Source organism: Oncorhynchus masou, chromosome 20 (genome assembly GCF_036934945.1).
Source record: "Oncorhynchus masou masou isolate Uvic2021 chromosome 20, UVic_Omas_1.1, whole genome shotgun sequence".
NCBI lineage: Eukaryota > Metazoa > Chordata > Actinopteri > Salmoniformes > Salmonidae > Oncorhynchus > Oncorhynchus masou.
In genome coordinates, this window is record NC_088231.1 from 28,653,991 (window position 1) to 28,667,140 (window position 13,150).

General features: G+C 39.5%; 1 protein-coding gene and 1 pseudogene across 1 annotated transcript in view; both read right to left on the minus strand.

The window, feature by feature from the left end:
* The window catches only part of LOC135507221 (neuronal acetylcholine receptor subunit alpha-9-I-like), a 33,429-nt pseudogene extending 26,171 nt beyond the window's left edge, over positions 1-7,258 (minus strand).
* The window catches only part of LOC135507226 (slit homolog 2 protein-like), a 640,120-nt gene that overhangs the window by 402,432 nt on the left and 224,538 nt on the right, over positions 1-13,150 (minus strand).

Genomic DNA, 13,150 nt, shown 5'->3' on the forward strand with positions numbered 1-13,150 from the left:
GAGTCCTGCAGTACACCAGGAACAGGGTTGGATAGAGAGTCCTGCAGTAACCCAGGAACAGGGTTGGAGAGAGAGTCCTGCAGTACACCAGGAACAGGGTTGGATAGAGAGTCCTGCAGTACACCAGGAACAGGGTTGGAGAGAGAGCAGTAACTGAACAGGGTAAGTCCTGCACCAGGAACAGGGTTGGAGAGGTCTGCAGTACACCAGGAACAGGGTTGGAGAGAGAGTCCTGCAGTAACCCAGGAACAGGGTTGATAGAGAGTCCTGCAGTACACCAGGAACAGGGTGATGGTCCTGCAGTAACCCAGGAACAGGGTTGGATAGAGAGAGTCCTGCATACACCAGGAACAGGGTGATGGTCTGCAGTAACCCAGGAACAGGGTGATGGTCTATAGAGAGTCCTGCAGTAACCCAGAACAGGGTTGGAGATGGTCCTGCAGTAACCCAGGAACAGGGTTGAGTCCTGCAGTAACCAGGAACAAGGTTTGAGTCCTGCAGTAAACTAGGAACAGGGTTGGAGAGAGAGTCTGCATAAACCAGGGAACAGGGTTGAGAGAGAGAGTCCTGCAGTAACCCAGGAACAGGGTGATGAGAGTCTAGTAACCCAGGAACAGGGTGATGGTCTAGTAACCCAGGAACAGGGTGAGAGAGTCCTGCAGTAACCAGGAACAGGGTTTGAGTCTGCATTAACCCAGGAACAGGGTTGGAGATGAGTCTAGTACACCAGGAACAGAGTTGATGGTCTGCAGTAACCCAGGAACAGGGTTGATGGTCCTATAGTGAACAGGGTTGATGGTCTACAGTGAGGACCAGGGTTGGAGAGAGAGTCCTGCAGTAACCCAGGAACAGGGTTGATGGTCCTGCATAACCCAGGAACTGGGTTGGAGATGGTCTGCATAACCCAGGAACAGGGTGATGGTCTGCATAACCCAGGAACAGGGTTGGAGATGAGTCCTGCAGTAAACCAGGAACAGGGTTGAGAGAGAGTCCTGCAGTAACCCAGGAACAGGGTTGTAGAGAGAGTCCTGCAGTAACCCAGGAACAGGGTTGGAGAGAGAGTCCTGCAGTAACCCAGGAACAGGGTTGGAGAGAGAGTCCTGCAGTAACCCAGGAACAGAGTTGGAGAGTATCTTTGATCTGAGACAGGGTGATGGTCTATAGTGAGTCCTCACCATGTCTTTGATCTGAGACAGGGTGATGGTCTATAGTGAGTCCTCACCATGTCTTTGATCTGAGACAGGGTGATGGTCTATAGTGAGTCCTCACCATATCTTTGATCTGAGACAGGGTGATGGTCTATAGTGAGACAGGGTGATGGTCTATAGTGAGTCCTCACCATATGTTTGATCTGAGACAGGGTGATGGTCTATAGTGAGACAGGGTGATGGTCTATAGTGAGACAGGGTGATGGTCTATAGTGAGACAGGGTGATGGTCTACAGTGAGACAGGGTGATGGTCTATAGTGAGACAGGGTGATGGTCTATAGTGAGACAAGGTGATGGTCTATAGTGAGACAGGGTGATGGTCTATAGTGAGACAGGGTGATGGTCTATAGTGAGACAGGGTGATGGTCGATAGTTAGACAGGGTGATGGTCTATAGTTAGACAGGGTGATGGTCTATAGTGAGTCCTTAACATGTCTTTGATCTGAGACAGGGTGATGGTCTATAGTGAGTCCTCACCATGTCTTTGATCTGAGACAGGGTGATGGTCTATAGTGAGTCCTCACCATATCTTTGATCTGAGACAGGGTGATGGTCTACAGTGAGTCCTCACCATATCTTTGATCTGAGACAGGGTGATGTTCTATAGTGAGACAGGGTGATGGTCTACAGTGAGACAGGGTGATGGTCTATAGTGAGACAGGGTGATGGTCTATAGTGAGACAAGGTGATGGTCTATAGTGAGACAGGGTGATGGTCTATAGTGAGACAGGGTGATGGTCTATAGTGAGACAGGGTGATGGTCGATAGTGAGACAGGGTGATGGTCTATAGTTAGACAGGGTGATGGTCTATAGTGAGTCCTTAACATGTCTTTGATCTGAGACAGGGTGATGGTCTATAGTGAGTCCTCACCATATCTTTGATCTGAGACAGGGTGATGGTCTATAGTGAGACAGGGTGATGGTCTATAGTGAGTCCTCACCATATCTTTGATCTGAGACAGGGTGATGGTCTACAGTGAGTCCTCACCATATCTTTGATCTGAGACAGGGTGATGGTCTATAGTGAGTCCTCACCATATCTTTGATCTGAGACAGGGTGATGGTCTATAGTGAGTCCTCACCATATGTTTGATCTGAGACAGGGTGATGGTCTATAGTGAGGTAGGGTGATGGTCTATAGTGAGACAGGGTGATGGTCTATAGTGAGACAGGGTGATGGTCTACAGTGAGACAGGGTGATGGTCTATAGTGAGACAGGGTGATGGTCTATAGTGAGACAAGGTGATGGTCTATAGTGAGACAGGGTGATGGTCTATAGTGAGACAGGGTGATGGTCTATAGTGAGACAGGGTGATGGTCGATAGTGAGACAGGGTGATGGTCTATAGTTAGACAGGGTGATGGTCTATAGTGAGTCCTTAACATGTCTTTGATCTGAGACAGGGTGATGGTCTATATTGAGTCCTCACCATGTATTTGATCTGAGACAGGGTGATGGTCTATAGTGAGACAGGGTGATGGTCTATAGTGAGTCCTCACCATATGTTTGATCTGAGACAGGGTGATGGTCTATAGTGAGACAGGGTGATGGTCTGTAGTGAGACAGGGTGATGGTCTATAGTGAGACAGGGTGATGGTCTACAGTGAGACAGGGTGATGGTCTATAGTGAGACAGGGTGATGGTCTATAGTGAGACAAGGTGATGGTCTATAGTGAGACAGGGTGATGGTCTATAGTGAGACAGGGTGATGGTCTATAGTGAGACAGGGTGATGGTCGATAGTTAGACAGGGTGATGGTCTATAGTTAGACAGGGTGATGGTCTATAGTGAGTCCTTAACATGTCTTTGATCTGAGACAGGGTGATGGTCTATAGTGAGTCCTCACCATGTCTTTGATCTGAGACAGGGTGATGGTCTATAGTGAGTCCTCACCATATCTTTGATCTGAGACAGGGTGATGGTCTATAGTGAGTCCTCACCATATCTTTGATCTGAGACAGGGTGATAGTCTATAGTGAGACAGGGTGATGGTCTATAGTGAGACAGGGTGATGGTCTATAGTGAGTCCTCACCATATCTTTGATCTGAGACAGGGTGATGGTCTATAGTGAGACAGGGTGATGGTCTATAGTGAGTCCTCACCATATGTTTGATCTGAGACAGGGTGATGGTCTATAGTGAGACAGGGTGATGGTCTATAGTGAGACAGGGTGATGGTCTATAGTGAGACAGGGTGATGGTCTACAGTGAGACAGGGTGATGGTCGATAGTTAGACAGGGTGATGGTCTATAGTTAGACAGGGTGATGGTCTATAGTGAGTCCTTAACATGTCTTTGATCTGAGACAGGGTGATGGTCTATAGTGAGTCCTCACCATGTCTTTGATCTGAGACAGGGTGATGGTCTATAGTGAGTCCTCACCATATCTTTGATCTGAGACAGGGTGATGGTCTACAGTGAGTCCTCACCATATCTTTGATCTGAGACAGGGTGATGGTCTATAGTGAGTCCTCACCATATCTTTGATCTGAGACAGGGTGATGGTTCTATAGTGAGACAGGGTGATGGTCTATAGTGAGTCCTCACCATATCTTTGATCTGAGACAGGGTGATGGTCTACAGTGAGTCCTCACCATATCTTTGATCTGAGACAGGGTGATGGTCTATAGTGAGTCCTCACCATATCTTTGATCTGAGACAGGGTGATGGTCTATAGTGAGACAAGGTGATGGTCTATAGTGAGACAGGGTGATGGTCTATAGTGAGACAGGGTGATGGTCTATAGTGAGACAGGGTGATGGTCGATAGTGAGACAGGGTGATGGTCTATAGTTAGACAGGGTGATGGTCTATAGTGAGTCCTTAACATGTCTTTGATCTAAGACAGGGTGATGGTCTATAGTGAGTCCTCACCATGTCTTTGATCTGAGACAGGGTGATGGTCTATAGTGAGTCCTCACCATATCTTTGATCTGAGACAGGGTGATGGTCTATAGTGAGACAGGGTGATGGTCTATAGTGAGTCCTCACCATATCTTTGATCTGAGACAGGGTGATGGTCTACAGTGAGTCCTCACCATATCTTTGATCTGAGACAGGGTGATGGTCTATAGTGAGTCCTTACCATATCTTTGATCTGAGACAGGGTGATGGTCTATAGTGAGACAGGGTGATGGTCTATAGTGAGTCCTCACCATATGTTTGATCTGAGACAGGGTGATGGTCTATAGTGAGACAGGGTGATGGTCTATAGTGAGACAGGGTGATGGTCTATAGTGAGACAGGGTGATGGTCTACAGTGAGACAGGGTGATGGTCTATAGTGAGACAGGGTGATGGTCTATAGTGAGACAAGGTGATGGTCTATTGTGAGACAGGGTGATGGTCTATAGTGAGACAGGGTGATGGTCTATAGTGAGACATTGTGATGGTCGATAGTGAGACAGGGTGATGGTCTATAGTAAGACAGGGTGATGGTCTATAGTGAGTCCTTAACATGTCTTTGATCTGAGACAGGGTGATGGTCTATATTGAGTCCTCACCATGTATTTGATCTGAGACAGGGTGATGGTCTGTAGTGAGACAGGGTGATGGTCTATAGTGAGACAGGGTGATGCTCTATAGTGAGTCCTCACCATGTCTTTGATCTGAGACAGGGTGATGATCTGTAGTGAGACAGGGTGATGGTCTGTAGTGAGACAGGGTGATGCTCTATAGTGAGTCCTCACCATGTCTTTGATCTGAGACAGGGTGATGGTCTATAGTGAGACAGGGTGATGGTCTGTAGTGAGACAGGGTGATGGTCTGTAGTGAGACAGGGTGATGGACTGTAGTGAGACAGGGTGATGGTCTGTAGTGAGACAGGGTGATGGTCTGTAGTGATACAGGGTGATGGTCTGTAGTGAGACAGGGTGATGGTCTATAGTGAGACAGGGTGATGGTCTGTAGTGAGACAGGGTGATGGTCTGTAGTGAGACAGGGTGATGGTCTGTAGTGAGACAGGGTGATGGTCTATAGTGAGACAGGGTGATGGTCTGTAGTGAGACAGGGTGATGGTCTGTAGTGAGACAGGGTGATGGTCTGTAGTGAGACATGGTGATGGTCTATAGTGAGACAGGGTGATGGTCTGTAGTGAGACAGGGTGATGGTCTGTAGTGAGACAGGGTGATGGTCTGTAGTGAGACAGGGTGATGGTCTGTAGTGAGACAGGGTGATGGTCTGTAGTGAGACAGGGTGATGGTCTGTAGTGAGACAGGGTGATACTCTGTAGTGAGACAGGGTGATGGTCTGTAGTGAGACAGGGTGATGGTCTGTAGTGAGACAGGGTGATGGTCTGTAGTGAGACAGGGTGATGGTCTGTAGTGAGAAAGGGTGATGGTCTATAGTGAGACAGGGTGATGGTCTATAGTGAGACAGGGTGATGCTCTGTAGTGAGACAAGGTGATGGTCTGTAGTGATACAGGGTGATGCTCTATAGTGAGACAGGGTGATGGTCTGTAGTGAGTCCTCACCATGTCTTTGATCTGAGACAGGGTGATCTGTAGTGTGACGTTCAGGGTCTTGTCCGTGTCCTCTACTGGTCTCAGGGCACTGGAGTAATTTTCCATCAGGTCATTCAGCAATTTCTGGGCATAACGACCCTGGGCACTGGTACATACTGGAGGGATACTAATTAACAGGGAGAGAGGGAGGGGATCTAGGGAGACTAAGGGAGGGGGAGGGTGGGAGAAGGGGGGAGGGGGTGAGAGGGGATGGGACGGGGAGAGGGAGGGAATTAAGGGGAGGGGGAGGGTGGGAGGGGATGGGATGGGATGGGGAAGGGAGGGTGGGGGGAGGGAACAGGGGGAGGGGTGAGAGGGGATGGGGGAGAGGGATCTAGGAGAGGGAATGGGACAGGAGGGGGAGGGTGGGAGGGGATGGGATGGGATGGGGAGAGGGAGGGTGGAGGGGGAGGAGAAGGGGAGGGTGAGAGGGGATGGGGGAGAGGGAGGGAATTAGAGGGAGGGGAGGGGGAGGGTGGGAGGGGATGGGATGGGATGGGGAGAGGGAGGGTGGAGGGAGGGAGAAGGGGGAGGGGGTGAGAGGGGATGGGATGGGGGAGAGGGAGGGAGGGGGAGAGGGGGAGGGGATTAGGGAGGGGGTGGGGGAGAGGGAGGAATTATTGATCTATTATACTAATTAACATGATAGAGGTTCTCTCATCATTTATCTATAACACTAATTAACAACATGGTAGAGGTTCACCATTTATCTATAACACTAATTAACATGGTAGAGGTTCTCTCACCATTTATCTATTATACTAATTAACAACATGGTTGAGGTTCTCTCACCATTTATCTATAATACTAATTAACAGCATTGTAGAGGTTCTCTCACCATTTATCTATAATACTAATTAACAACATGGTAGAGGTTCTCTCACCATTTATCTATAATACTAATTAACAACATGGTAGAGGTTCACCATTTATCTATAATACTAATTAACAGCATGGTAGAGGTTCTCTCACCATTTATCTATAACACTAATTAACAACATGATAGAGGTTCACCATTTATCTATAACACTAATTAACAACATGGTAGAGGTTCACCATTTATCTATAATACTAATTAACATGTTAGAGGTTCTCTCACCATTTATCTATTATACTAATTAACAACATGGTAGAGGTTCTCTTACCATTTATCTATTATGCTAATTAACAACATGGTTGAGGTTCTCTCACCATTTATCTATAATACTAATTAACAACATGGTAGAGGTTCTCTCACCATTTATCTATAATACTAATTAACATGATAGAGGTTCACCATTTATCTATAACACTAATTAACAACATGGTAGAGGTTCTCTCACCATTTATCTATAATACTAATTAACAGCATGGTAGAGGTTCTTTCACCATTTATCTATAATACTAATTAACAACATGGTAGAGGTTCACCATTTATCTATAATACTAATTAACAGCATGGTAGAGGTTCTCTCACCATTTATCTATAATACTAATTAACAACATGGTAGAGGTTCTCTCACCATCGATCCAGCAGCTGATCCACACCAGTAGCACCACCGTCTTCATGTTGCCCTGCTGCCTCCAACCAACGGATTAATTATTCAACTCGCAAATAACAGAGACGGCCTAGTTAGAATCCTCTTCTATGGAGTTCCATTGTGATCCACAGCCCAGCCACAGAACAAACACTCTGCACAGAACACTCTAGATAGAACACTCTGGATAGAACACTCTGGATAGAACACTCTGGATAGAACACTAGAATGTAGACATTGTGTTCTAGAGTCTTGACGCTACGCTGGTCGTTATTTTTGTGTTCCGTTGTGTCACTGAACCAGGATATCTCTCTCTCTCACACTCACCCACCCACACACACACACACACACACACACACACACACACACACACACACACACACACACACACACACACACACACACACACACACACACACACGAGCTGGGGATATCAGGTAGCACAAGGACACAGCGTGAAACCAGATACATGAACATCTATCTGCCCATACACACCCCAAGAAACACAGACACACACACCCCAAGACACACACACACACTCTGCCTTACTGCGTTACACACACACACTCTGAGACAGATGTCAATCAGGCAGAGAACAACCCTTAGATCAGACAGGACAACAGGGGAGTCAAAGAGCAGTACACAGTGCACTCGGAAAGCATTCAGACCCCAGGCGGAAGCCACTCCTCAGTAAAAGGCATGACAACCCTCTTGGAGTTTGCCAAAACGGCACCTAAAGGACCCTCAAGCCTATGAGAAAAAATATTCTCTGGTCTGATGAAACCAAGATTAAACTCCTTGGCCTGAATGCCTAGCATCTCGTCTGGAGGAAACATGGCACCATCATTAAGGTGAAGCATGGTGGTGGCAGCATCATGCTGTGGGGATGTTTTTCAGCGGCAGGGACTGGGAGACTAGTCAGGATCGAGGCAAAGATGAACGGAGCAAAGTACAGAGAGGTCCTTGATGAAAACCTGCTCCAGAGCACTCAGGACCTCAGACTGGGGTGAAGGTTCAGCTTCCAACAGGACAACGACCTTAAGCACACAGCCAAGACAACACAGGAGTGGCTTCGGGACAAGTCTCTGAATGTCTTTGAGTGACCCAGCCAGAGCCCGGACTTGAACATATCTAGAGAGACCTGGAAATAGCTGTGCAGCGACGCTCCCCATCCAACCTGACAGAGCTTGAGAGGATCTGCAGAGAAGAATGGGAGAAACTCCCCGAATACAGGTGTGCCAAGCTTGTAGCGTCATACCGAAGAAAACTCGAGGCTGTAATCGCTGCCAAAGGTACTTCAACAAAGTACTGAGTAAAGGGTCTGAATACTTACAGTACCAGTCCAAAGTTTGGACACATCTACTCACTCAAGGGTTTTCCTTTATTTTAACTATTTTCTACATTGTAGAATAATAGTAAAGACATCAAAACTATGAAATAACACATATGGAATCATGTAGTAACCCAAAACAATTTAAGCAAATCAAAATATATTTTAGATTCTTCAAAGTAGCCACCCTTTGCCTTGATGACAGCTTTGCACACTCTTGGCATTCTCTCAACCAGCTTCACCTGGAATGCTTTTCCAACAGTCTTGAAGGAGTCCCCAGATGTGCTGAGCACTTGTTGGCTGCTTTTCCTTCACTCAGCAGTCCAACTCATCCCAAACCCTCTCAATTGGGTAAAAGGTTGGGGTGATTGTGGAGGCCAGGTCATCTGATGCAGCACTCCATCACTCTCCTTCTTGGTAAAATAGCCCTTACATAGCCTGGAGTGTGTTGGGTCATTGTCCTGTTGAAAGACAAATGGTAGTCCCACTAAGCGCAAACCAGATGGGATGGTGTATCGCTGCAGAATGCTGCTGGTTAAGTGTGTGGAATTCTAAATAAATCACAGACAGTGTCACCAGCAAAGCACCCCCACACCATCACCTCCTCCTCCATGCTTCACGGTGGGAACTACACACATGAATAATAATAATAATAATTTTGCACGCCCAATTTTTCAGTAATTGATTTGTTAAAAAAGTTTGAAATATCCAATAAATGTCGTTCCACTTCATGATTGTGTCCCACTTGTTGTTGATTCTTCACAAAAAAATACAGTTTTATATCTTTATGTTTGAAGCCTGAAATGTGGCAAAGGTCGCAAAGTTCAAGGGGCCGAATACTTTCGCAAGGCACTGTATATATAATACTATATAATATATAATACTGTTGGTAAGGTTTATAATTCTATATAACACTGTTGGTAAGGTATATAATACTATATAATATATAATACTGTTGGTAAGGTATATATAATACTATATAATATATAATACTGTTGGTATGGTTTATAATACTATATAATATATAATACTGTTAGTAAGGTATATAATACTATATACTATATAATACTGGAGGTAAGGAATATAATATAGAATACTGTTGGTAAGGTTTATAATACTATATAATACTGTTGGTAAGGTATATAATACTATATAATATATAATACTGTTAGTAAGGTATATATAATACTATATAATATATAATACTGTTGGTATGGTTTATAATACTATATAATACTGGAGTAAGGAATATAATATATAATACTGTTGGTAATGTTAATAATACTATATAAAATATAATACTGTTAGTAAGGTATATATAATACTATATAATATATAATACTGTTGGTAAGGTTTATAATACTATATAATATATAATACTGTTGGTAAGGTTTATAATACTATATAATATATAATACTGTTGGTAAGGTTTATAATACTATATAATACTGTTGGTAAGGTATATAATACTATATAATACTGTTGGTAAGGTTTATAATACTATATAATATATAATACTGTTGGTAAGGTTTATAATACTATATGATACTGTTGGTAAGGTTTATAATACTATATAATATATAATACTGTTGGTAAGGTTTATAATACTATATAATATATAATACTGTTGGTAAGGTTTATAATACTATATAATACTGTTGGTAAGGTATATAATACTATATAATACTGTTGGTAAGGTTTATAATACTATATAATATATAATACTGTTGGTAAGGTTTATAATACTATATGATACTGTTGGTAAGGTTTATAATACTATATAATATATAATACTGTTGGTAAGGTTTATAATACTATATAATATATAATACTGTTGGTAAGGTTTATAATACTATATAATATATAATACTGTTAGTAAGGTATATATAATACTATATAATATATAATACTGTTGGTATGGTTTATAATACTATATAATACTGTTGGTAAGGTTTATAATACAATATAATACTGTTGGTAAGGTTTATAATACTATATAATCCTGTTGGTAAGGTTTATAATACTATATAATACTGTTGGTAAGGTTTATAATACTATATAATACTGTTGGTAAGGTGTATAATACTATATAATATATAATACTGTTGGTAAGGTTTATAATACTATATAATATATAATACTGTTGGTAAGGTTTATAATACAATATAATACTGTTGGTAAGGTTTATAATACTATATAATCCTGTTGGTAAGGTTTATAATACTATATAATACTGTTGGTAAGGTTTATAATACTATATAATACTGTTGGTAAGGTTTATAATACTATATAATATATAATACTGTTGGTAAGGTTTAGAATACTATATAATACTGTTGGTATGGTATATAATACTATATAATACTGTTGGTAAGGTTTATAATACTATATAATATATAATACTGTTGGAAAGGTTTATAAAACTATATAATACTGTTGGTAAGGTTTAGAATACTATATAATACTGTTGGTATGGTATATAATACTATATAATACTGTTGGAAAGGTTTATAAAACTATATAATACTGTTGGTAAGGTTTAGAATACTATATAATACTGTTGGTAAGGTTTATAATACTATATAATACTGTTGGTAAGGTGTATAATACTATATAATAAATAATACTGTTGGTAAGGTTTAGAATACTATATAATACTGTTGGTATGGTATATAATACTATATAATACTGTTGGAAAGGTTTATAAAACTATATAATACTGTTGGTAAGGTTTATAATACTATATAATCCTGTTGGTAAGGTTTATAATACTATATAATCCTGTTGGTAAGGTTTATAATACTATATAATACTGTTGGTAAGGTTTATAATAATATATAATACTGTTGGAAAGGTTTATAAAACTATATAATATATAATACTGTTGGAAAGGTTTATAATACTATATAATCCTGTTGGTAAGGTATATAATACTATATAATACTGTTGGAAAGGTTTATAAAACTATATAATACTGTTGGAAAGGTTTATAAAACTATATAATACTGTTGGTAAGGTATATAATACTATATAATACTGTTGGTAAGGTTTATAATACTATATAATACTGTTGGTAAGGTTTATAATACTATATAATACTGTTGGTAAGGTTTATAATACTATATAATACTGTTGGTAAGGTTTATAATACTATATAATACTGTTGGTAAGGTTTATAATACTATATAATATTGTTGGTAAGGTATATAATACTATATAATACTGTTGGTAAGGTTTATAATACTATATAATATATAATACTGTTGGTAAGGTTTATAATACTATATAATACTGTTGGTAAGGTTTATAATACTATATAATATATAATACTGTTGGTAAGGTTTATTATACTATATAATATATAATACTGTTGGCAAGGGTTATAATACTATATAATATATAATACTGTTGGTAAGGTTTATAATACTATATAATATATAATACTGTTGGTATGGTTTATAATACTATATAATACTGTTGGTAAGGTTTATAATACTATATAATACTGTTGGTAAGTTTTATAATACTATATAATAATATATAATAATGTTGGTAAGGTTTATAATACTATATAATATATAATACTGTTGGTAAGGTTTATAATACTATATAATATATAATACTGTTGGTAAGGTTTATAATACTATATAATACTGTTGGTAAGGTATATAATACTATATAATACTGTTGGTAAGGTTTATAATACTATATAATATATAATACTGTTGGTAAGGTTTATAATACTATATAATACTGTTGGTAAGGTAAATAATACTATATAATACTGTTGGTAAGGTTTATAATACTATATAATATATAATACTGTTAGTAAGGTATATATAATACTATATAATATATAATACTGTTGGTATGGTTTATAATACTATATAATACTGTTGGTAAGGTTTATAATACTATATAATCCTGTTGGTAAGGTTTATAATACTATATAATACTGTTGGTAAGGTTTATAATACTATATAATACTGTTGGTAAGGTGTATAATACTATATAATATATAATACTGTTGGTAAGGTTTAGAATACTATATAATACTGTTGGTATGGTATATAGTACTATATAATACTGTTGGAAAGGTTTATAAAACTATATAATACTGTTGGTAAGGTTTAGAATACTATATAATACTGTTGGTAAGGTTTATAATACTATATAATACTGTTGGTAAGGTGTATAATACTATATAATATATAATACTGTTGGTAAGGTTTAGAATACTATATAATACTGTTGGTATGGTATATAATACTATATAATAATGTTGGAAAGGTTTATAAAACTATATAATACTGTTGGTAAGGTTTATAATACTATATAATCCTGTTGCTAAGGTTTATAATACTATATAATCCTGTTGGTAAGGTATATAATACTATATAATACTGTTGATAAGGTTTATAATACTATATAATATATAATACTGTTGGTAAGGTTTATAATACTATATAATATATAATACTGTTGGTAAGGTTTATAATACTATATAATATATAATACTGTTGGCAAGGGTTATAATACTATATAATATATAATACTGTTGGTAAGGTTTATAATACTATATAATATATAATA